The sequence below is a fragment of the Camelus dromedarius genome, chromosome 12, assembly GCF_036321535.1.
Source record: "Camelus dromedarius isolate mCamDro1 chromosome 12, mCamDro1.pat, whole genome shotgun sequence".
Classification (NCBI taxonomy): domain Eukaryota; kingdom Metazoa; phylum Chordata; class Mammalia; order Artiodactyla; family Camelidae; genus Camelus; species Camelus dromedarius.
The window spans coordinates 67108909-67133496 of NC_087447.1; the positions used below are offsets into that span (position 1 = coordinate 67108909).

The 24588-nt window shown below is 34.9% G+C and overlaps 1 protein-coding gene and 1 non-coding gene across 2 annotated transcripts in view; one reads left to right on the top strand and one right to left on the bottom strand.

Moving 5' to 3' along the window:
- The window catches only part of CNTN5 (contactin 5), a 1016453-nt gene that overhangs the window by 262365 nt on the left and 729500 nt on the right, over positions 1-24588 (top strand). The gene's annotated exons all lie outside the window — the stretch shown is intronic.
- LOC116155546 (small nucleolar RNA SNORA71) lies at positions 13176-13307 on the bottom strand. The gene has a single exon (XR_004139430.2). It is a non-coding gene; the product is annotated as a small nucleolar RNA SNORA71 (small nucleolar RNA).

Genomic DNA, 24588 nt, shown 5'->3' on the forward strand with positions numbered 1-24588 from the left:
AGATTGTTAATATCCCTGAGATAAATCAAAGCAGTAAGAGATCAAGGAATAAGTAGTTGAGGGGGTTTCCTACCTATGCAATCTGGGAAACTGTAGTCTTCTATCTTTTAATCCTACGTACCAAAACACAAGTTCTCTAGAGTAGTGTTACCTGTACCTGTATGGTGCCTGTGCTAAAATTTCTAGGTATGTTTCGGATAAAATTTCCAGATAAGTTTTTGGATATCGTCTTAATTTGGGTTCCCCAGGCATACCCTGCTAATAGGACTTTGGTGTTGATAGTTTACCACGACATTGATCCCAGGAAGCACAAGTGAGGGAGTAGGGAGAGCAAGACACAGAAGAGAGAAAAGTTCAGAAGAAGCACAGTAATGAGTAGGTTAGCAGATGTAAGTAGTTGGAGCTTCATCCTGCTCCGAGTTCCCTCTGTGGTTTCACTTAGAACGTGACTCAGAATTGTTGCACCAGAGACAGAAACTGGGTTAAATGTGCCCTCCATTGGTCTAATTGGGTGAAGGTTGACTTTGGGAACGTTAAATACTGGGGCCATTGTGAACTGCCCTACTTTGGCTGAAAAAGGTTCCAGAGTGCTAGAGAAAACCTTGAGCTAGAGAAATGATGCAGTGTAGTAAACTTTTGAAGAGGAAAAAGGTCAGTTGAGTACAGAACTGTCTTCTGTGGCTGTAGGTGAATCGAGGGGTTATGAATTGAGACATTAACAGCATCTGCTGCTGAGGTGCAATTACAGTATAGTCAGATTCTCTGAAAATGTGCTGAATACACCAAAAATTTCTTGAGAGAATGTGTGACCCTTTTGTGCCCTAACCTTAGTCTGGGGCTAAAGGTAGCTTGTTTTATACTAACTCTCTTCTTCAATTTACTGGAGGGATATATCTGCACACACTAATAAACTCAACAAACATGCACTAAGTTACTGTTTCTAATATATCAAACATAAGGACAGTTCAGTCTAAAATATCAAATTACCTATTAGATATAAAGTGATCAAAATCAGTTGTTTAAAATAATGTTTCAATTTTTTGCAATCTGCCCATATCTTGAATGAAGAACCTGAGTGTAATTATATGGTGCACTCAGAGCTGCTTAAATGGCATGACCTCACGCAGGTATGGATAGAAACTGTTGTGGAACATCTTAACTAATATTTATTTTGTAATTTGTCTTATATTCCCATTGCTGTGACCTATATATTGTGAAAGAAAGGCAATTTTTCCTATTTATTTCACAATTTTACACATGACTATAAATCAAATAATTAGGAATAAAAACTAAACTGTTTAGATGAACAATAGGCATGGAAGGAAGAGCCATATGACAATGATGTAGTAAGGGGGAAGTATTTTTAGAGGTACAGATTTTTCTAAGAATTACAATTTCTTAAGTTTTAACTAAATATTCAAGTAATTGTGTTTTGTACACTTTAAAATTTAAGTGGACTCAGAAAGTAATTTTAACTTAGTCTTTAAGAAGAATAATTTTAAAGTGATATGAGGATACTTAGGATTTGCTAATACCTTTTGAAGTTGGAAAGAAATCATACTGTAAGTTTTTGATAATTTTTCTCTGTAATTTGCTTTGAGAAAAGACGGTACATTGAATTTTTCCCTAATATTTAGCCACATGAGAAATAATGATAAGCACAATCTTTGAAGACACTTTGGAAATGCATAATATACACACAGAATATAAATTGCTTTGTAAATATTACACTAAAAATAATAAGTCACACTTTTTCAGAAGTACCTATTTTTTCTTCTACTTGAGGCTTTTCAGAGGATAAAAAGATATATGAGAAATATTTTAAGAAAACAAAAGTGTGTCAATAAATATTTCTGTGTTCTATAAAAATAAAGTTAAAGAAAACAAAGAATAAAACTGCTGAATTTTGTTTTCTTTGCTATTTAAATAACCACTGTTATATTAAAATTAGAATACTTACTTAACTATAATATTCGTAATTCAGAATAATGTATGACATGTTATTGATATAGTTTAAATTAAATCCATGAACTTATGTCTGTGAGAATGAAATTGATGTAATGAAATATTTTTCTGTTCTTTTTGGGCATAGTCCCTTCAACTTGCATTGCTGTAAGTAAGTGTTAATTTTGCACTGTTATTAGCACAAAAGATGTAACACAACAAAATGTCTACTATATTGCATGTAAAATATCTTTAGTTATTTGAAAATATTTGAACTAAGTATTCTAAAATTTATCTTTCCCTTGAGCCTGATCAGATACCTGTATATTTAAATGTTGCTATTTTTTTCTTTCATAAAATTACTTGCACTGACTTGCCGTTTGGTGTTTACTGTTGATTTATATTGAGGGACATAATAAGAATCAGTCATAGTCAGTCAATTTTCAGGAATGAGTTAGGAATGTCATGTTCCATGTCTGACAGTATTCTGTTAGGGGGTTGTGCTAGAGTGGAATGGGGAATGTGTCTCTTTTCTTACTACCAAGAACAATTGTGCACCTCCTGAATAACTTCATTATTTTCAATTTAATTCTGTTGCTATTGTTATTGTTTGGTGAGGATGGGGGAGGTTGATTATTTTAACCTCATGGATTCTGTAGGTAATGTCACTTACAGTATTTCCTTTCATTTGATTGCTGCAAGATTTACTCCACATGACCTCTAATGTTGGATTTTATGATATCCTCTATTTTGTTTTATTATTATTTCTTCATTTGTAGATGCATTTATTTTATTTACCCATTACTTGTTTATATTTTTGTAAATTGCATCAACTTTTGTTAGGAGATGGATCATATAAATAATATATGAAAAGCATTATAATATTTTCTGTTTCTCAATTTTCAGTAATATTTGTTAATGTTTTATCAATTTTAAGTATTTCACTTATTCAGATATGTATGGTGTTTTGAATTATGAATGATCTAAAAATACATCCATGAATAAAATCTGAAAAAAAAATTCTGCTCTTTTGAAGTTGCCTATTCTGGAAAGAGGCATTGAATGAATGTACAAATAAAAAAATTACAGTATTTTGAAGTGATGGAAAGAGGCATTGAATGAATGTACAAATAAAAAATGTACAGTATTTTGAAGTGATGGGTATTTTGGAAGAAATACACCAGAGTTAAAAAGGTTAGAAAGAGTTGGGATTGGATGGTTTTGTTTGTTTATTTGTTTGTGTTTTGAGGAGATTATGGGAGAATTTTCTGCTGAGGTGACCTTTGCTGTGCGACATGAAGGAAGTAATGGTGCTCACCATGTGGCTTTTGTAGTGACAGCAAGGCCAACAGACACAAATGCCCTGAGGCATTATATTTGATGTGTCTTGGGAGGTCAATATGCTGGAAGAGAATGAGTGAGGGGTAGAGTTGGAAAAAACAAAATCAGAGAGCTGGTAGACAGAAATCAAATAAGTTAATATGAGATATTGTGAGGAATTTTACTTTAACACTCAATGAGATAGGAATCAGATGTTGAAGGGTTTTGAACTGATCATTATTTAATTTACATTTTAAGCATTGGTGATGCTTAAAATGTTAAGATATAACCTGGAAGAAAATGAAAAAGTGTAAAGAATGTTATCAGTCCTTTGTGCCTGGGTACCTAGAAGGGGCAGTTGCCTGGGCAACTAGAAAGATGGAATTTCTACTTCCTAAGACTGAGATGGTGGCAGGTTTGGGGTTGGAAGACTGAGGAGTTCATTTTCAGACAAGTGTGGGATGCCTGTTTGACATACAAATGAAGATGTAAAGTAGGTAGTTGAACATACGAATTTGGAGTTTAAGAAAGTTGAATTGATCTTAGATATAAAATTGGGAGTTTGCAATAGTGTTTCATGTCAATAATCTACAAGAAGTTAGAGAAAGTGGTAATTATATGGACTAAAACATTGGTTACAGAAATGAGGAGAATTAGCAAAAGAACCTGAGAAGGAGAAGCTACAGAAATTGAAGGAAAAACTGAAGAATGGTGATTCAGATGCTTTGTAAAGATAGCTTTTTAAGAAAGAGGAAGTGAATAGCCATGAAAAAGCTGCTATAGATCTTCTAAGATAAGAACTTAATATGGAATCTGTATTTATTTTGATTTCATTGTTATTTTGCCAAGAGCTTTTACAGTGCAGTGGTAGTTACGGTGGAATGAATATCATATACGATTGTGTTTGAGAGGAAACAAGAGGAAAAAGCAAAGAGGGCAATGCAGTAATTATTAATTATCTAATGTAGTAATTATTAATATTAATAATATTAGTAATACTTATATAAAATGCATAATTAAATGAAAGTAAATAAGTGATTGTTAAAGGCTATGGTACCCTGATTACGTAAATCTACACTGAACATATTTTTCACTACAATACATAACTGTGCTTATTTTCTCAAAAATTTTATTTTCAGGCTCCAGATTTTCAATATTCTAAGTAAACTTTTCTGCTTACTTCTGCTTTTTTTCTAAGTCTCCCCTAATTTGACCTGCCTGGTTCAACAATTATTCACTAAAGATGTCTAACATATTGAGTGATTTAAATAACTGCTGTCTTACCAAGCATTTGACAGGAGGCTTTAGTATTGTATTTGCATGTTAAATCATTTGTAAATTAATAAAAATCTAACAGTAGATGAAGTAAGAATTGAGTGTCATCTTGTAGCTGGAGGATAGGCTTCTACGTGAAACACTTCTTCCTATAATGAATACTCATAGCTAACAGAAATAATTTAACTCCCAGAATTTTTATTAAAATCTGCTGATAATAAGTAAAATCTTGAATATTGATTATAATAGATATAAATAAGAATTTCAAAACAAAATACAATGTTTCCAAAATAAAACAGCTAGAATTTATTTTCAGATGAAATGCATGCATATCTAAATAATTTAAATTTATAATCTCATTTGCTATTGTTTCTATATTATAGTTTTATAGCTTAATTTTTTATGAATTAAAACTTAAGAGGCAGCCTGGAATTTTGGATGATATGACATTTAAAATCAGAAATCATGAGTATAAGTCCCAATTCTGCTACTTCAAAACATTGTTCTATGAAGCAAACTCATAGTCTCAGGTTCCACACTACTAAAATTATACTAATCAGAATATGTATTTTATTGGATGACTGTGGGATTTAGTGGGATGTGGTATGACCTACAGATCACATGTTTTGCACTTTTTAAGAGAGAAGTATTTTATCTGCAAACAATAAAAAATGAAAAAAAAGATGGAAAAGCTAAAAAATTAGATTTTGCCTCACAAGAACCTTTTTGTCCTAAAGACAATTAATCAGTCTGTTGAAATATGACAAAACAAAATTCCAGACACAGAGACCCTCATGAAATACACCTTGAGTTCAGTCTCCTACATGTGAAATTCAAGAAAAACTGAGTGAATCACATGACTGATGAAAATTACTGTGAAAGGACAAAAGGAGGAAGGAAATTCCTGGTGCAATATGCATCCAAAAAGAAATCACTACAATAATGGAGACTGCAGTGATAAATTATACAAATAATAGAAGTGATCATTTAAATTTGGTTCAAGAACACCTGAACCTGCTTTAACAAATAGCCTAGCTAACATTTGTTGAAATAAACCAGTGATGATAATTATTTGTTATGCTAATATTTTCCATATTTAAAAAAAGTTTATTAGTATCAGGAAAGACATTGAAAAATAATGTTAAATAACAGAAGAAAATCTTCCTACTTGCTGTTAATGAAAAAAAATTTACAGAATTTAAAAACATAAAAAATAATCACTACCTAGTGAGTGTAATTTAACGAAGAACTTCACAAACTATTTCTTACAACTATGTTCAGGGACATCTGTGTTTGGGGAAGAGGGATAGAAGATTTGAATCAATGTTATAATGATAAATAGTTAAAAACTGAAGTTTTTACCCATAATATAAAACAAATTAGGGTTACCATTTTAAAAATTAATTTTTATGAAATTTCAAATTGTGTCCTTTTCATATCATTTAAGAAGCAGGTAGATTTTAGTGTTGAAATTCAAATAAGTCATTATACTATTATTTTTATTTTAGGACTATCATAAATATTTTGATAAAATAAATTAGAACCAAACAATTTTATATTTTTGTTAAAGCTGTGATATCAATTTTACTGAATCTGTGTAGAAAATGGCTCCAATAAGGGCCATTTGTTAGCAGAGAAAAACCTAAGAGATACACAAAAACAAAGTACAAATGAAATGAAAAAAGGAGTGTTGGATTGCTGTAATTCAATAGTAATGAGAAATGACTACTAAAAATGATAGTAGAAAATAGTGTCCAGAATGAAGGCTGCTTTGGTGTCCCTCTGCTCTGGTCTGGTCAGACCGTATCTGGAAGAGAGGCATTAACAAACTGGAGGTGGCTATGTGAAAAGTTAGCAGAGGATGATGAATCATTATCACCTGGAAAATGGAGAAAGAAATTGGTAATGTGTAGTCTGGAGAAAAGGAGACTTAGAGACAATATGTATGTTCTCAGCTGTTTAAAAGGAATGTTATGTGGAAGAGGAATTAGTACAAATATGCCTTGCTCCAAAGAATAGGACTCTAGCAATCAGAAAGAAAGGTGTTTCAGCTCAGTATGATACAAAGATTCTGGTATTTTTAATAAGTATGTGATGTCAGCGAATGCTTCATTGTATCTTGCACTTGGAAAGTGATGTGATATCCAAGGTCTTTTCCAACATTAATAATCTTTGACTTTGTGACTTTAAGTAGATTCAAATGCTCGTTTTAAATTTTAGTAAGAAGCTTTCCACAGGGCTTTAAGATAATCTGAAGTTTATATTATTATGCCTTATTGCTATCTCTTTTTCTTTCTTTCTTTTTCCCTCCTGTCCTTCCTTCTTTCCTTCCTTCATTCCTTCTATCCTTCCTTCCTTGCTTCCTTCCTTCCTTTCTTCTGTCTATCTATATATCTACCCATCTATCTATCTCATGACTTCAAACTCTAAATTAAAGCTGTATAAAGGTTAAAAAAACCTCGTGTAGCATGTTCTAATAATCTTACATTCCTAAAATGGAAAAAGCCGTAATGATTGTAGGTCACATTTTGACCTACAAAAACAGCAATTTCATGTAAATGAATTTCTCATATATAGATAATTCCTGATGAATTTATTAGCAGACTTATCAAAGATAATTCTTTTATAATTAAGTATACTTGGGACACTCACTCCTCAGTTTCAAAGAGCAAAGTAAGCTTGCAGTAGAGCCTCTGAAGCACCAGGAAGCTTTGCCATCTCATGCTTTCTAAGAGCTTTGATTAAGCTAGGGTTTTCTCCAATAATAATTCTGTACCTTGCTCTTAAATAATATAAGGAAAGTGTATAAAAACCTTCAAAGAAATGTATTTTGGGAAAAAAAATATCCTTTCACTTCGTCCACTTCAACCTTCTGTTAATCAAAACAGTAGGAAAAAATCATTTTGATCCCCAAATTATTTCAGGTCTTAGTTAAAGGTGTAAAAAGTGGTTCTCAGAAAACTCTCCTGAATAAAAATTATATTTAATGTTCTTTAATTTTTTATGAATCTTCATCCAAGAGTCTTCATACTAATGTTTATCTCTATTACATTAAAAAATCAATCTTTTGAAAAATAGATAGGAAAGTTTTCAGCTCAGCTTTTGTTCTGAAAAATAAAAGTGAAGCTGAATACATTTAATGGGATAAAACAAATGATAAGGGAAACAAATATAAAATATTTATAGAGTAATAAGAAAATTTAAATCAAATACCTTAAGTAGAGCTCAGTATCTACTAGAGACACTGACATGAAAAATGCAGTGTTTCGTGATATACACATATATGTGGTGAAATTATTGACTCTGGATATCTAGCTATGGGACAAATTAAGAAAATATGTTTAAAGGAGAAATAAAAAATGGAATCAAAATTTCTTTTAAATCTAGCTAATCATTTGTTCTTCAGTATCATTGTATATTTAAGTCACTGCCTTTACAAGATAAGATATTTCTGGACATAATAGGAAAGTTAAAAATGCATAGTAACAGAAAGTAGCAGGGGATATAGTCAGACCTTTAGATGTGGATTCTTTCTCTCAGACCCGTTGTTCTATATCATGTATTAATTCCAAATATTGGATTCTTCGGTATGGAAATTTAGGACTCCTGCAAAGCATGGGGATAAATCACTTGCATACATCCATGCATACATAAGTATTTGACATTTCAAATAAAGCATTGGCCAGGAATCACATGGAAAGTCAAAAAATGTGGGGATATTATTTGCACTCAATATTTTCTTTCTAATTAGTTCTACATTGTTGTTAATGGTATGTTATATTTTTTGTGGTATAAACTGAACCTAATTACTCATTTAGGATGTCTTTTCCTTAGTCCTTTCCTCTGAACTACCCATTGCCAGCTTTACCTCTCCACCCGAGTTATTTCAGAGGTAACAAGTATTTCCAAGCCAGAACTCATGATTGCTCACACCCTTACTCTTGTGGTGGGTTGAACCTTTGTTTTCAGTTCTTAAACCTTTAAGCAACCTAGAGATGAAGGTGCTATTACTCCAATTTTACAAATAAGAAATTTGAGGCTAAGAGAAGAAATGTGTACAAAGTTACACAACCAAAATGTGAAAAATTTAGGAGTTGATTTTATGTCTAAGCGTATTAAAGCCTGTGCCTTTCTATTGCGTAAGGTATAAATAAGAATAATATACTTGGAAAAAAACTTTCAAAGCTGATTTTATTCAATGTAAATTGTATACATTTGCTGCTATGCATATGTAAATTACCATTTTACATTATATATATTTGCTGCAATGCATATGTCAATTATTATTTAATTCTCTCCAGAATAACTATAAAATAGATTTTCCTTTTGGTATACTTTCTCACAGCCTCTTGGATATAGAAATATTAAAAATTTATTGTATTGTTGCCAAAGGTAATGGTAACTGAATATAAAACCTCAAGTATTTAAATCAAAACTTTCAAAACAAAAGATACATTAGAGATTAATTACATATAGTAGTGCATTTTTAAAAATACTTAAGGAACAAAATAAAGATGAAAAATTGTTTATGCACATTCATTCCACAGTAACGTAATACATTTTAAGTTTTGTGCTTTCCTTTAGTTCTTATCCATAGGCAAAAATAATTTCACAGAGCTCTAGTGATAGCATAGAAATAATTCTGGATTTGACTTTTTCCTTGATATTATGTCTTACTCATGTGAAGATTGCCTTTAAATATTGACTTTCTATATTAAATATAGCCTATTAGCTTGCCACAGAAGTACTAAAAGCCAGGGCAATAATTCTGCTAAATCAAACAGAAAGGAAGTTGAATTAATTTTAAGGATGTAATGCAAAAATAGTGAACTAGTTTATTTTCCAAAATGTCTACATGGTACTGAAAACACACTCACTCAGCCTGTGCTGTGCCAAGGAGGCCTTGATCTCCTTGAGCCTGTTGGCCCTTGTCATTTCCACTCACATAGGTTGTGACTACTTCACAGGCCCAGGAGAGAAGGCTGCTGAGTTCTCCACTGATATGGTCAAGCTGTGTTAGCTCTCATAATTTTCCCTGTTGCCAATAGTCACAGCTTCAGTAAGGAGGTGAGCACCATGAGGGCGTGGTACATTTGTGACTGAGGAGCTAGATGGGGACAAGGATGCAGTAGCAATGGAAAGAACAGCAGTTGCTACCACTGCCATTCTCTAACAAAAAGAAGCATTTCTAAAAAAGTAGTGTGGCTGGATCGTGTCTACTGCTGATGGAGCTTTTTCCACTATGGCCCCTGTCTGGGTACCCAGCTAATTTTTGAGACAGTTTAAAGCTTTAGAATAGTCCCATTCCCACCACATAGAGAAGTTTTTGTTTACTTATTTTTAAGAAAGGTGTGCAGTATTTCTTAATAGAGTCCCCAGATAAAGATCATCTTAATTTTAGGAAAATATCTGTTTTAGAGTGATGAGAGAAAACAGATTTGGTGCTTATTGTACATTTCCTTCCTCCCTGCCCTCTTTCTTTCCTCCCTTCCTTCTTTCCTTCTCCTCTTTCTTGTCATGCAAATTGATGGTTTGTCCCACCCTTCCAGAATCATCATATACAGTTGATCAGATTATTCACTGCACAAGGCTCATGACCAAGGGGGAAATTTGAGCCTGAAATCCCATCCATGCGCCACTTGCCAAATAAATTAGAACTATATCTTCTTCTAGATGGATGTGTCTTCCTAACTCTCAGAGAAGCTCATTAAGCTCCTGGCAGCCCTGGCCTCCCTCCTCCTGCCATAAGGCTATTCAGATCTTGCCTCTTAGAGGTAAATCAGCCACCTCTCACAGGTCAGTGAGCCCACAGATCAATACACCCAGGTATCGTGCAATAATTATTACTTGGTCTTCCTACATAGAAAGAGCCTTATCAGAAAGTTTGAGCACATGTTTGGCAGAAACATCTTAACTGCAGAATCAGAAGATATTTATTTGAATTGTAAAAGGTAATATATGTGGATCAGTTGGATTATTGCTATCCTTTAAATACTAGTTAAAATGACAGTTCTCTTGATTCTTTAATAGGAAAGTCCCTCCCACTTTTAAAATTACATGCCACTTTTCCTTGTCTCTTTGTTTTAGATTTGCATGCATGCCTGTGCTGACTTCTAGATTTTATATTTTTCATGAAAAGACCAGTGATTCCTCCTGGAAGTGCATCAATAAGAACACTCTCCAGGAATAAGTCTTCTGAACAAAATGAAATATGCTAATGTAATTGTATATCTGGGAGAACTTAAGGAAAGCTATGAGGCTACAACATCCCTAAACAGTATAAATGTAAAACAGATTGACCCATTTGAGGTTGTTGGTATAATCATACATGGTTTGATTTTATGTCTTAATCATCATCAAACTTGCATCATATTTTAAAAATCACCTCAAAATGGAAACCTGTCCTGAGAATACTTAACACCGTATAGAATTTTATGTCCTAGAACCGTAGTATCTCTGAGTTTAAAAACTTACAAATGTTATCAAAGATACCTACTTACTTGACCCTTTAAGATTCTCTACGATATCACCAAACTTCAGCATTTCTTAAAATAAGCAGCAATATTATCACTTTCACTTTGCTTTGAGAAATTGTTGTGTATATTCAGGCAGAGGTTTTATTGCCGTAACTTCCACCATTTCGCTTTTGTTAAATTCTTTAAGAAGTAAGGATGCAACAATTCAAATCATACTTTTTCAGAAATATAGCTAAAGATCACTAAGTGACTGCTATGAACCAGGCACTGTGCTGACCACTTTATATGCATTATATCATTTATTCATTATATCAAATGTATGAGACAGGGGCTTATTATGTCCTACCAGGTTTTCTACATCTCTGGCTTATTATCCCTTTTTCTTTCAAGTAACCCTGACTCCCGAGTTTCAAGTTCCATCAAAATTCTAGTTATTCTCTAGGCTATGTCTCAGACTATTGACATGGCCCTGTCACATGGCCGGTGGTGTAGTCTCAGAATATCCCCGCTGTCTGTTTTTCTCTAGCAGGAGGAAGACGGTGTCCTCTTTAGAGGTACAGGAATGACGTAGAGCTATGGAAGTGTCGCAAACTTCCAAACAAAGAGAATAAGGGGTGCGCGTGGAAGTCAACGATAGGTGCCTCCCCCACCAGGAACAAAAATAATCAGTATAATTGAAAGAAAACTATATATGGAAAATAATAGCTATATTAAAATTCATTTGTTTGCTTTGTATGTAATAAGAAAAAGCATGGAACCAAGGTTATTTTTTACGGATTGGTGAGCAGATTAAGCCTCCTTCTCATAAGTCTAAACTGAGATCCATGTATTTTGCACTTTATGTGACTTGGGAAGTAAGAAATTAAGAGGCTGTATAACCTGGGTAAGCAGTTATTTGGTATTTGTTAATTTGAAATTTCTTGTAAATAAATTCCGATTCTGCCATAAGATAATCCACAGTTATTTTTGGATCTGAGGCAGGTAGGGATTGTTTCTGTAATTGGAACTCTTGCTAAACCGCATCACCATCATTTCTTCTCATTATAATATGTTTACTGAAAAGGACATTCCTCTGCTATTGAGAATAACTTACGTGGATTATTTGGATAATAAGGTCAAGGTGCAGAGTTTATTGTAGGCAAAAATTCTGTGTTTTAGTGTTTGAACAAAGGCAGAAGAATTTGTTGAGAAATATTTGTTTTTATATTTATATATATATTTGAATTATCGTTAATAATCTTGTTTTATTTAAAAATAATTCATTAGATTACTAACAAATTAAATTTAAATAAATTCACAAAAGGATCACTGCTATGAATCTAACTTTCTAAAACATGTTAAAACATTTTCCTGAAGAAGTTAGAGTCCTTGACATGGGACTGGTTCAAACTGCAAAGCCTGGAACATAGTGACAACTGTCCTACTAGCATGTAATTTTTGTTGTTGTTGTTGTTTTGTTTGTTTGTTTTTGTGAGTGTGTACGGTTTACTGGGTGGTTGGGCAGAGAGGGGAACAGTGAGCAGCTGCCACCTCCATAGAAGAACTCTGTCATTGAAGTCATCCAGGTGGGCAGAGGGCCTCGGGGCCAGCCTTCCCTGCCCGCAGCCCTCCAAGGGTACTGCTGTCAAGACAGAACCAGATGAAGTGGACCCCAAGGCCCAGTCCCGGCACTTTCCCTCTGATGCCTGTGTGGAGTGAACAGTGAGCAGGCAATGGAGAGGGACTCTGGGGAGGCTTCTGGTGGGGACCTCCTTCTGCATGCTCTGCCCAGTGAGTGTTCATAAGCAACAGGCGAATCTTTGCTGGGGAAATACCAGCAATCCCAGATCCCAAGTCATCCTGAGGGTCACTGACTCATGGCCTTGGCACTTCCTTCTGGATCTGAGACTGACCTGTTATCTGGGAGCCAGACGTGCCTCTCAGGGGCACCGTTTTGCATCCTCAGAGTTACTAAGTGAGGCCATCAGTGCAGCGTCTCTGCCTCCCACAGGACACATCTGAACTTATTCCAGCATGAGGTCACATATAAAATTATGGAGTGGTTTCTGTCAAGAGGTTCTCTGACTTCAAAGATAAAGTGAACCCCTGCAGGTCCAGGGGCTAGCCCAGTCACCTTATCACAAGGGGAGCCAGCAAAGGCCGGAGCTCTGAAGGGGCTGGCAAGAGGAAGAAGCTAGGTATCAGAAAGATCCACTGGGCCCTCCACACACGGGGAAACATCTTTCAGCGATTCCTCTCCCTGCACTGTCAATGACAGGGCAGGGGCAGAGCACGATCACTTTCAATGCAGGAGAGCATGTAGTTTTAATACTGCTGATTGAAAGTTTGACATTTGCTGGTTGACAGTTTTTATGTAACATGTATCATTCTTCATATTATTATTTTTTAGCTTGGGAAGACTTCCTAGAGTGTTCATAGCATTGATATAAATTTCTGTCCTTTTATGTGACCCCAGTGATGCCTAAGTAAGGTTCACATACTCACTTATCCATGCACCCCATGGGCATATAGGAACCACTATGTGCCACAAATGAGCAAAGCAAATGACAAAACAAGCAACAAAAATTTCTGCCATCACAAAACTTATATTCTAGTGGCTGAGTTCACTGAATAAACAAATGAATAAATAAATTATGTGGTCATTAGAAAGTGTTAAGTGTTATAAAGAAAAGTGAATGGGGTTAGGGCGGCCTAAATTTGGGGTGATGATCATGAAGACCTGGGAAGACAGTCTAAAGCCGCGATTTGAACAACGGGAGACTCTCCTAAGGGAATTTCATGTGTATGCTCATGAGAAACCTAAATCTTTTAATACTCCTTTCTAGTTCAGCTGTAGACTTCTTATTTTTCTGGCAGACAGGGGAATTATATGACAGAGATATGGGGATATTGGCTGCTCTTCTCGCCACCACCATTAAGGTGGTTATCATTTGGCTCCCTGGCCCATATGACAGATTATTTTTTTTTTCCTAGTTTTGATCCAGTTTCTTGGCAAGCTGGCTATAATCTGACTCAGTCCCTACATTCCCACTGCCAAGGTGCACAAACATGGTCAGGCATATGGTCTTGTTTTTATGATCTTTTAACCTTTATTTATTTCAGATACACCATGGTGTAATGGATCATTTGGGGGTATTGAACACTTGGAGTGGCAGCAGGTCTGGTTGGGACCATCTGGAGATGCTGAGGAAGGGGAAGTTTGCTTCCTTGTGGAGTGAGCTTTTAAAGGGATTATATAAAATTAACTAGAAAATTTGTAGTAACTTTGTTTCGGAACAGGATATGGTGGCATATAAGGTAGATGAACGAATCATGGAACAGATAGATGGCTAAGTGTGTAGTGAGGCAAATATATATCTTGATTCCAGGCACTAGCACTCTGGAATAATCTATTAACTTCCTACATCTGATATCTTAGATTTTGGAAAGAGGCTATCCTAACATGAACAAACTTTTTTCATTTTCTTTTAGTTTTAGGCATGGGCATAATGTTCCCAGAGCCTGCATGTATACATAATTAAAATGAAAGAGATAGAAGGTTGAAAGAATAAACAGATGTACAAAAAATGAATTATATTGTTGACGTCCATTTAAAATCTACTTTGTGTATTTTGATGGTATGCGTCATCCACCAATAATTATGGTTTTATCTTTTGATATCATAAAACGCTTTTAACTGTAATATATTTCAGACTGTATGATCAGTGTGATCTCATATTCCTAACATTTGCTTTTCACTTGTTGAGAATTACTGTGTAGAAGAACAAAAAATAGTGGGAAGAGAGTGGGAAGGGATAAATTGGGAGTTCAAGATTTGCAGATACTAACTACTATATATAAAATAAATAAACAGCAAATTTATACTATATAGCACAGGGAACTATATTCAATATCTTGTAGCAACGTATGGTTAAAAAGAATATGGAAAAATATATGTATGTTCTTATATGACCAAAATATTATTCTGTACACTTGATTTGATACAACATTGTAAACTGACTATACTTCAATAAAAATATATTAAAAAAATATATATACACATACATACCCACCTGATTGCCTAAATTAAGGCACACACACATACACATGAATCTGACAAATAAGTCCAACCACTTTGGAAAAAGTTTTTGCAGTTTCTTATAAAACTAATATAGATCTACCCTATGACATAGCAATTCCACTCCTAGGTATTTACCCCAAACAAATGAAACATACATCCACAGAAATACATGTAAAAGAAATATCGACAGCAGTTTTATCCATAATAGCCTAAAACTAGAAACAGTCCTGGTGTCCATCAGAGGTGAATGGATAAACAAATTGAGATTACTTACACAAAGGAATACTACTCAGCACTAAGAAGGAATAAATTATGGACCATGTAATAGTATGAATGAATCTCGAAAACATTATGCTTCATGAAAGAAACCTTACTCAAAGGAGTTATGTACCATGCAGTCCTATGTATATTAAGTTCTCAAACAGGCAAATCCTGTGGTGGGAAAAAAACTAGAACAGTGATGTCTCTGAGGATTAGGGTAGGTGATAACTGAGAATGTATATGAGAACCTTCTGGAATGATGCCAGTGATTTTCTTAAATGATTAAACAACACCAAACAGTCTTACTTAGGCAACTGAATTATTTTCTATTGTATAACAGCTAAAAGTCATTTCCTTTCCAGGAAGCATTTATTCCAGGTAGAAAATCAGTAAATAGGGGGAAAAGGATGTTTTTACATTTTTCCTCTAATTTTTCATGTTGTACATTTCAGCTCTTTTATGCATTAAGCAGACTCAGTCTCCTCCAAGATTGAAGTAGGGAGCAGGGAGAGAGGTGAAGTCTAGGAAAGATTGTGTGCTAGTGGTAATGTCATGAGCTATTACTGTTTTCTGTGCCTGACATACATGTAATGCTGAGTCTTTATGTGTGAATAAATTTGAGGGATTTTAAATGTGCTTCAGAGACCTCTCCTCAATTCCTAATTTCTTGAGATCTCTCATCTACAGTTCTCCTACTAAAGACAAATGTATTTATTTCAGGTGGTCACTTACAATTTCTCACATCCTACACTTGTACTGTCTTACCACCAGTCTCTATCAGCTTAGTTCTACTCACTACTCCTGGCAAATCTCTTTGGAGTGTTAAAACACAACCCCAGGCAGCCTTATTTTTACAGGTGGTCTGCATGAAAATAGTTGATGTGATCTGTGGAAAATATGTGCTTTGGTCCATTTTAATGGGAATTAAATTACTTCTCTCTCTTAGCCCCCATATTCTGCTGTCATAGACTCCTTCCTCTAGCACCCATGCCTTTTTTTATCAGATATGAGTCAGAACAGTCCACACTTACCTACAGGCTCCAGTGGCCACATACTAGACTCTCCCATGGTTTTTCAAAGCCTCACTTGAAAGTCTTGATGTGAGCAGAAAATAACCTCTACCTTCTTTGAAGACAGATTGAAGAGACTCACAGCATGTTTATTATCTCTTTCTGATCTCCAACTTTTCTCTTGGCCTCACCAGCACCTTGGAAAGGCTGATGATATGTGCTCAGTTCACGGTGACTAAAGCGGTTTGAAATCCAGCACAGGGGAAGTAGCACTTCACTATGGAATATGCAATATGTGCCATCTCTTTACCATCTTGGTTTTCCTTCTGACACCAAGACAGAAAGAGTCCCATTTCAACTTCCTCCCTTCTCTAGTAATTTTTGAACTTCATTGTGTAGACTAAACAATTCCTATCCTGAGTGTTTTACATGTATTATCTTACTTACTAGTCACTAAACTACAGGTAAGAATTATTAACTCCGTTTTGTAGATATAGACTCTAATGCTTAGAGAATTTTGGCCACTTTCCCTTCCAGGTTTGTGCAGGTTCTAAGGGTGGCACTGATATTCACATCCAGGCTCATCTAACTAAAAAGTAATACAATTGTTGTGGTACAAAATCCCTCGTATGTTTATTTCTTACTTTCCTTTCGTTTTAAAATGCTTGTATCCTGAGTTTAATTTATCATGTTTCTTATAGCTTATATATAAAATACCTAAGCGTCAATATTTTCTGAAATAAAATGATATAAACAAGCAAACACAAAACATAGTCATTCTTAATTTGGCCTGAATTTACCTATGTCTCTCTCCATGACTAGTTCCCCAAATTGAACGCAAAAATCCCAGTTTCCCCAATAAAGTGCTATATAAATCAGTTTTGAAAATATGGAGTTCAGTGAGGCTATCATCTGAGGATAAATGCTAGAAGATTACAACCATATCTTTTATTCTCCTGCCAAACAGACCCCGCATCTGCCAAGGAAGCTCAGATCTCCAACAGAGCATAAATTGAGTTTGAGAATATACAGTTAAATAGCCACTGTAGCTAGAACCTGATCAGAATGTACTGAAAGGTTATAACATTTCTTTTTACTCTCTGCCAAACGGACTTTGCTCCTGCCTAGGAAATTGAAATCTAAGGCAGATGACATTGACAGGGCAGATGCCATTAACAGAGAGGGATATTGGCCATGTACAACACAGATTGAGACATTAAATGCCCAGACTTACATGAAACCAGAAAGTTCAGAATTCTTCAATGTTTCAGATGTGTGCATGATAGCCGTGTGAACATCCAGGAATACGAACAGACCTCAGTAATCTGGGAAGAGCCTGTTGTGTTGCCACAGAGCCTGCTTTTCTGCAAAGCTGTGGAGTGACCTTAACAGCATTGAAAAGGCAATCTGGAAATAAATGTTATCTATTTATGATGCCTGTTATAGCTGAAGTATTTTATTCTTTAAATTGGCGGTCTCCTGCACAGACAGGTATTTTGAGAATACAAGTGCAGTTGAAATGGCTTTTATTGCTCCTTTTCTTTTCCAGAGTATATTTATTTTTTCTGCCTTAGCCCTTATAATTTACATAATAGCAGCAATGCCTTATGGAAAAAAGATAAAAATTGATTCATGATAAGCCTGATATACCAAAATTTTAGTTTCTTTTATTTTCTAAAACTGATCTCTGTTGCTTTGGAGCCCCTATTCCTAAAGTCAAAACAAAGGAAACAAGAAGAAAACATTAAACGTGTTAAATAAAACTCAGTCTTCTTTACTTTCCAGAATTTCCGTGTGAGAAAATATTCAGTTCATGAAACTTGCGAGCAGGGTGACATCTCCCCAAGCAGTAGTCGTTGTCTTCCACCACCCCTTTCCACGATGTGTGTGGGAACACGTTGGAGCTTACCTAGCCTTAAGATGGTGAGAAGGGGAGGGAAAGGGGTTGGTCCTTGTGCTGTCCTTGGGGTGGAAGTGTCTTGTCCCACCTGTCAGCATGCTCTCTAGTCTTCATTGCCAAGCGTCAGTACCTGGCGCATCTCGGAGGTCTTTTGTTAACTCAGTGCATGAAGATGGCCATTGCGCATCCCTGCCTGGAAGAGCTGTTTCAGCCATTCTCTCACACCACAGATCCTCTGAGATCTGGGCTATGAATCTTCTTCCGTTTCTTCCTTCTCTGCCATCACCAGCCACCTACTTCCCACCCCGCTACTCTCAGTAAAGTTGAAGATTCCCTACAAGCCCTGCAGACCGTGGCAATGAGAAGCCACTACTTAAGGCCCATTGTAGCTATTTCTCTCCATCAGTCTTTTGCTTCAATTTCCAACTTGTTGGGCGGGACGAGGAGGAGGCACCAAGGCATCCTATTACTTCCTGATTTGACTCCATATGAATCACTGTCTTTTTTAATAAATTCTTGGTTTATTTTTCAAACTGATGAAAAATCATTTCATTTGCATTTATGTTTTACATCTTCTTAGAAATATGTGATTTATGCAGAACAGAATGACTCAAAAAATTATGGGTACCTGACCCTTGTTTTAGTTTACAAAATAAAATTCAGATGTGTGCTTGTCCCAAAGGCTGAGTGGTAAATGGCGATTCTGTTCTGCTCTCTGCATGTTTTACTGTCCCTAACAATGATAACATGTTTTATAACTATGAGACTAATGGGGTGTAGACAATCCAATTTCTATGGTCTCCAGCATTTATACTGAAAAGACTGAATCAGGGTCAAATTCAGCCTTGTCTATTTAAGATCAAATCAAAAGAGGAGCGCTTCATTCACTCAGTCTTATCATCTGCAACTCTGTTCCAGTAGTGAGGACAGTTGAGAATTACCAGGGCATTTGCATCTCTGTCACTGGAGGTTGTGTTTGATTTGTGTGTGTGAGTTCTGATTTTGCTGACTTCTTTCTCTATCCTTTAGATTAAATAAAGATTATTTTATCGCCCACATCCTATCTTTGTTTTAGCTCTGACATTTTTCAATGCAGTGGTTGACTTTTTCTTGTTTATAAGTAACTGCTTTACAGATAAATGCTTACTACCCCTTATAAGGTTGTTCTCTAGTTGTTTAGTCGGTCGATGGATATGTGTATTTTGATACATTGACGTTATGACATTCTGTCAATTCAGGAGACCATCCAAGCTTGTATGTTGTATACATTGATACCGTTTTTAGCATTAATAACACATTCTAAGACATCAATCAATAATTGAATTAATATTATGCTACCTCCCTTAACTACACATTTCTTTTGGACAATTAATTAGACTTTCCCTCCCTTAGACTACTATTACATCTCTTCAGTGTAGTAAATGCTCAATTAATACAGTTGCACATGTACATGAATATATAAAAGCATGAATGGATAAATAACATGCTATCAACCATCATATATCTCTTGAACTATAGCAGTCATCTCCTATGTGGTCTCTCTGCTTCCACCTTTACCTCCTTAGTTTGTCTCAAAGCAGCAAAAATGATTCTTTTAAAATACAAATCCAATTATAACAGCTCCCTACTCAGAACCCGGCCATGGCTGTGATAACATGAAATAACATATAAAAATCTTTGCCATGGCTTGCCATGGCCCACAGGACCCTCATGATATGTGGTTTTTGGTTATCTTTCCACCCCTTCTTCCTACTTTTTCCTTTGTTCAATATACCATAGAAATATAGGCCCTTAAACATTGCTGTCCCTTAAACATATCTCAAGACCTTTAAAATTATTATTCACTCTGTTTTGAATGGCCCCAACCCCTGATACTCTCCTGATATTGCACCCTCATTTCATTTAAATCATCCGTCAAATGTCAGCTCCTTAGAGAAGCCTTTCCACACCATGTTATCTTAAGTAGCACAATTTGCATTTCTCGTCAATCTTAACATGATTCATTCTTCTTCAGTCATACTTATCAGTACATATGTTACGTATCTGTTTGTTTACCGTGTACCTTGCCCAATACGATGAATGCACCACGTGGTCAGCAAGTTTGCTTTGTTTTGGTAGCATATTCTCAGTCTGTAGAAACACTTTGTTGATACTAAACATTGAGTACATAAATATATGTTGATATAATTAATTGATTACTTGCAGCGTGACTCAATGAATCCCATTCTCTTGGAAGTTTCCCTGGGACAGGTTTCCTATGAGATCAAACAAAAGAGGAAAACTTCAATTCCAGATAAGTTCAGGAGGCCCCCAGTGCAACTAGAATCTGATCAGAGACCCCAAAACTGCCATGGGCTTGCAAAAAGTAGAATTATAAAGCCTTCCTCTCTGGCACATACTCAGTGGGGTTCTGTGCGTGATAAAGGTGGGAAAGGGGTGGTTGTGATCTGGAAATGGTAGAGTAGTTTGACACCTGTGTTTGTGATAGATGTTATTTTCTTATTTAACTTAGTTTATAGTTTAAAGAAGATTTGTAGTCTTTATTCTTTTATTCTTTTTGGACTAGCTCTAATGTTGTCAAAAGTGCTTTTCTTCAGTGACGTAGCATCTTTAATCCGGCTTTAGTTTCCAGGTGCCTAAGTCTCTTACTGTTATGGCTCACCCAGGCTCTCTTTAGACAGTGACCCATAATGTAGGCCTTTAATTTTTCATTCTCCCTGTGGTCCCTAATGCATCTACCATGTTCCATATAATTCCAAGAGATACATGTTTTCTTTACATTAGATACAGTGCCTTAACATCCCTCCCCCACCAACACACAAAGTTAGCACAGCTTTTAGGGTTCCCGATGGTAGAAACAATTTAAGGAAGTGTTCTTTCAGAACTCTACAAATTTTACATGAACATGTGTCAAAGATATGGTAACAGCCACCTTTATTGAGCATTTCCTGTGTGATTGACACTCAGCAGTTAACCAAGCAGAATGCAAACTGTAATCTCTGCTTCATAGGTGAGAAAAATGGGGTAGGAAGAGGCTTATTTATAAAGCGTGGTCAAGATTAATCAGTTAGTCTTACTAATCACCTGCATGTTTGTACATGCTGTCAGCGGGATGTTGATAGCCCCCCACCTCATGGACTGCCTTTCCCAACATTATTAACAAGTATATGGAACACTTCCAGTATACAGTGACTTTGTTTTTCAAACACTTAACTGAAACCTGACCATGGTTCTATCAACATTCCTAGGGTATGTTTAACCTTTAATAATAAACCTAGGATAATTAAGACAACACGTAATAATACTGCTTTTTAATATTAAAAATTCACATGCAATGAATATTCATGAGAACACAAGGGAGAATATACAATTATATTTAGTTGGTCCTATTAATGGAATTATTATTAAAGTAAATGGGCTTTCTCATTTGGCAGTATTTGATAAAGGAAATAATTAGTTTCTTTATTTGGTTTTAAGTTAAGTTTCTATTTTAAAAGGCTGTCTTACCTCTACATTTGGAAGAATGAAATAATCCTTATTTAAATCAATGATAAACAGATATAGATAACACCAAACTTTAAGATTGTCAAATATGGGAGAAGGAAACTTCCAATCAGTAATTACCTATTTTGCACCAAGCTTTTAATTTAATCTTGTTTAATGTAATTTAATACCTCAGGTAAATTTTAATATTTCCATTGAAAAAAAATGGGAAACACATTCAGAGAGTTTAAGGAATTTTTGAAGGATACTTAACAAGTCAAGGATGGAAGTGGCATTGAACTCACAGCTATGTAAGTCCAAATCCTACTTTCTCATTGCTTGTCAGTCTTTATATATTTTTTTCCTCTTTTCATCCTTCAACGTTCATGTCATACTCAGCATATATTGAGAACCATTAGGAATTGCTGAGTGATGAGCTATTATCTTAGGGAAGACATTTCTTCATAACTGAGATTAAATAACAGCATAAAAATTATATATTTGAAATCACAGAAATCCTTTGCAAGCTTTAAAGCACACACATACACACACACACACACACACACACACACACACACACACACACACACACACAGGTTTGTTGCCAACACAAATATCTGGTTCAGCATTGAGAATCATAGTTGAAGGGAGAATCATCATCAGTGGAATATTAAAAATCAGAAGTGATCTGCAGTATGTGCAAAACAATAGAACATAAACTTTCATTACAGTAGGTTTTGGCTCACTTGTATAAATCAAATTAGATTATGTGAAAATAATTTCCAAAGGACAAACCTTATAATAAATGTAAGTTAGTACTATTCATTGTTGCTTTAGAATAGACGACACTTTGAAATTAGATATAAGAAAGCTATTTGGCTGGACACTCCCTCTCCCTCCACTGGCCACCATTTCTCAACTGTGACTCACTTTTATATGTGCCCAACATTAACACTCTACTAGTCTTTCCTTTGAAAACCTTTGGAAGACAGAAACAACTCTAAGGATGAAAATGGAATGAAATAACCTCTACTTCAAATGTCCCTCCTTTTCAATTCTAGTATGTTTCTTTTGATTACACTTGGTAGAAAGCCTTAATTCTGTTAATGATCTGTTAAAAAAGCTATTATTCCTACTCTACTAGGAGTGTCAGTCCAAATTAAATTGAGGCACCACTAAACTGGAAAAGCATTGAGATCGGAAGGCAAATATCATTTCAAAACTAAATACAAAATTCAAATTTTGGAATATAGACTTACTTATTTGAGCAAGTATTAGATTATATGTAACTATATTTAACTTAAATCATTCTACTAATGTTACTTGTTAATACTGAGTATTTGTATAATTATACAATTAGATTATACCTGGAAAACTTAAAATTATGTTCACAGTGATTGAAATGTATTTTTCCCATGATAGAAAGAGTCAAAAAAAAAAAAAAACAAAACAGAAACCAATTATCTGTCCAATTATTAAAAATAAGTAGGCAAAAATTATAAGTGGAAAATTTGTCCCATATTTCAGTTGAATTAAAGAATGAAAGAAAGTTTCTGATGGTATAAAGACCAAGGGTCTATGCAAAATATGAGGGGGTGAGTGCAACAGAATTCACCTAGTAAATGTATTCTATGACTTTTTAAGAATCATTGTTTTGCTCAAAAAAAACAAACAACCCAATCAAAAAATGGGCAGAAGACCTAAATAGACATTTCTCCAAAGAAGACATCCAGATGGCCAACAGGCATATGAAAAGATGCTTAATGTTGCTTACGGTTAGAGAAATGCAAATCAAAACTACAGTGAGGTATCACCTCATACGAGTCAGAATGGCATCATTTACACGTCTGCAAATAATAAATGCTGGAGAGGGAGTGAAGAAAAAGGAACCTTCCTACACTGTTGGTAGGAATGTGAATTGGTACAATCACTATGGAGAACAGTATGAAGGTTCCTTAAAAAACTAAAAATAAACTTACCGTGTGATACAGCAATATCACTCCTGGGCATATATCCATAGAACACTATAATTTGAAAAGACACATGCATCCCATTTTTCATAGAAGCACTATTTACAATAGCGAAGACATGGAAATAACCCAAATGTCCTTTAGCAGATGACTGGATAAAGAAAATATGGTATATTTATACAATGGAATATTACTCAGCCATAAAAAAGAATGAAATAATGCCATTTGCAGCAACATGGATGGACCTAGAAGTTTGACCACACTTACATAGCTACTATGTGACAGAGCCCAGGATCTAATCCATGGTTGCCTGGACACAAAGTTCACATTTTTTTGACTTCACATGCTATTAAGTGTGGTCAAATTATATATAACATTGCTTACTCTCAGGTTCCTCATCTATTCAGACAGGAAGAGTACTCATTTATAGAGTTCTTGTGTTCAGCAAATAAAATAAGATGGATTATGTGCATTATATAGAATCTGGGCCATAGCATTACACTCAATGAATAACTGATCTGTAGTTTGGCCATGTAAAGGATTTACCATCCTAAGAGTTGTGCAGTGGTATTTCATTGTGGTTTTGGTTTGCATTTCCCTAACTACTGAAGATATTGAACATCTATTCATGTGCCTGTTTACATTTGCATTTGCATATTTTTTGGAGAAATATCTGTTCAAGTTTTTGCCCATTTTTGATTAAATTATTTTTATTGCTGATGAATTATAGGTTATTTATATAGCTTGGGTAATAATCTTTTATTAGATATATGATTTACAAATATTTTTTTCCAATTCTGTGGGTTGTCTTTTCATTCTCTCGTTATCCTTTGATACACAAACTTCAAAATTTTGATAAAATCCAATTTATCTTTTTTTTATTAACTGT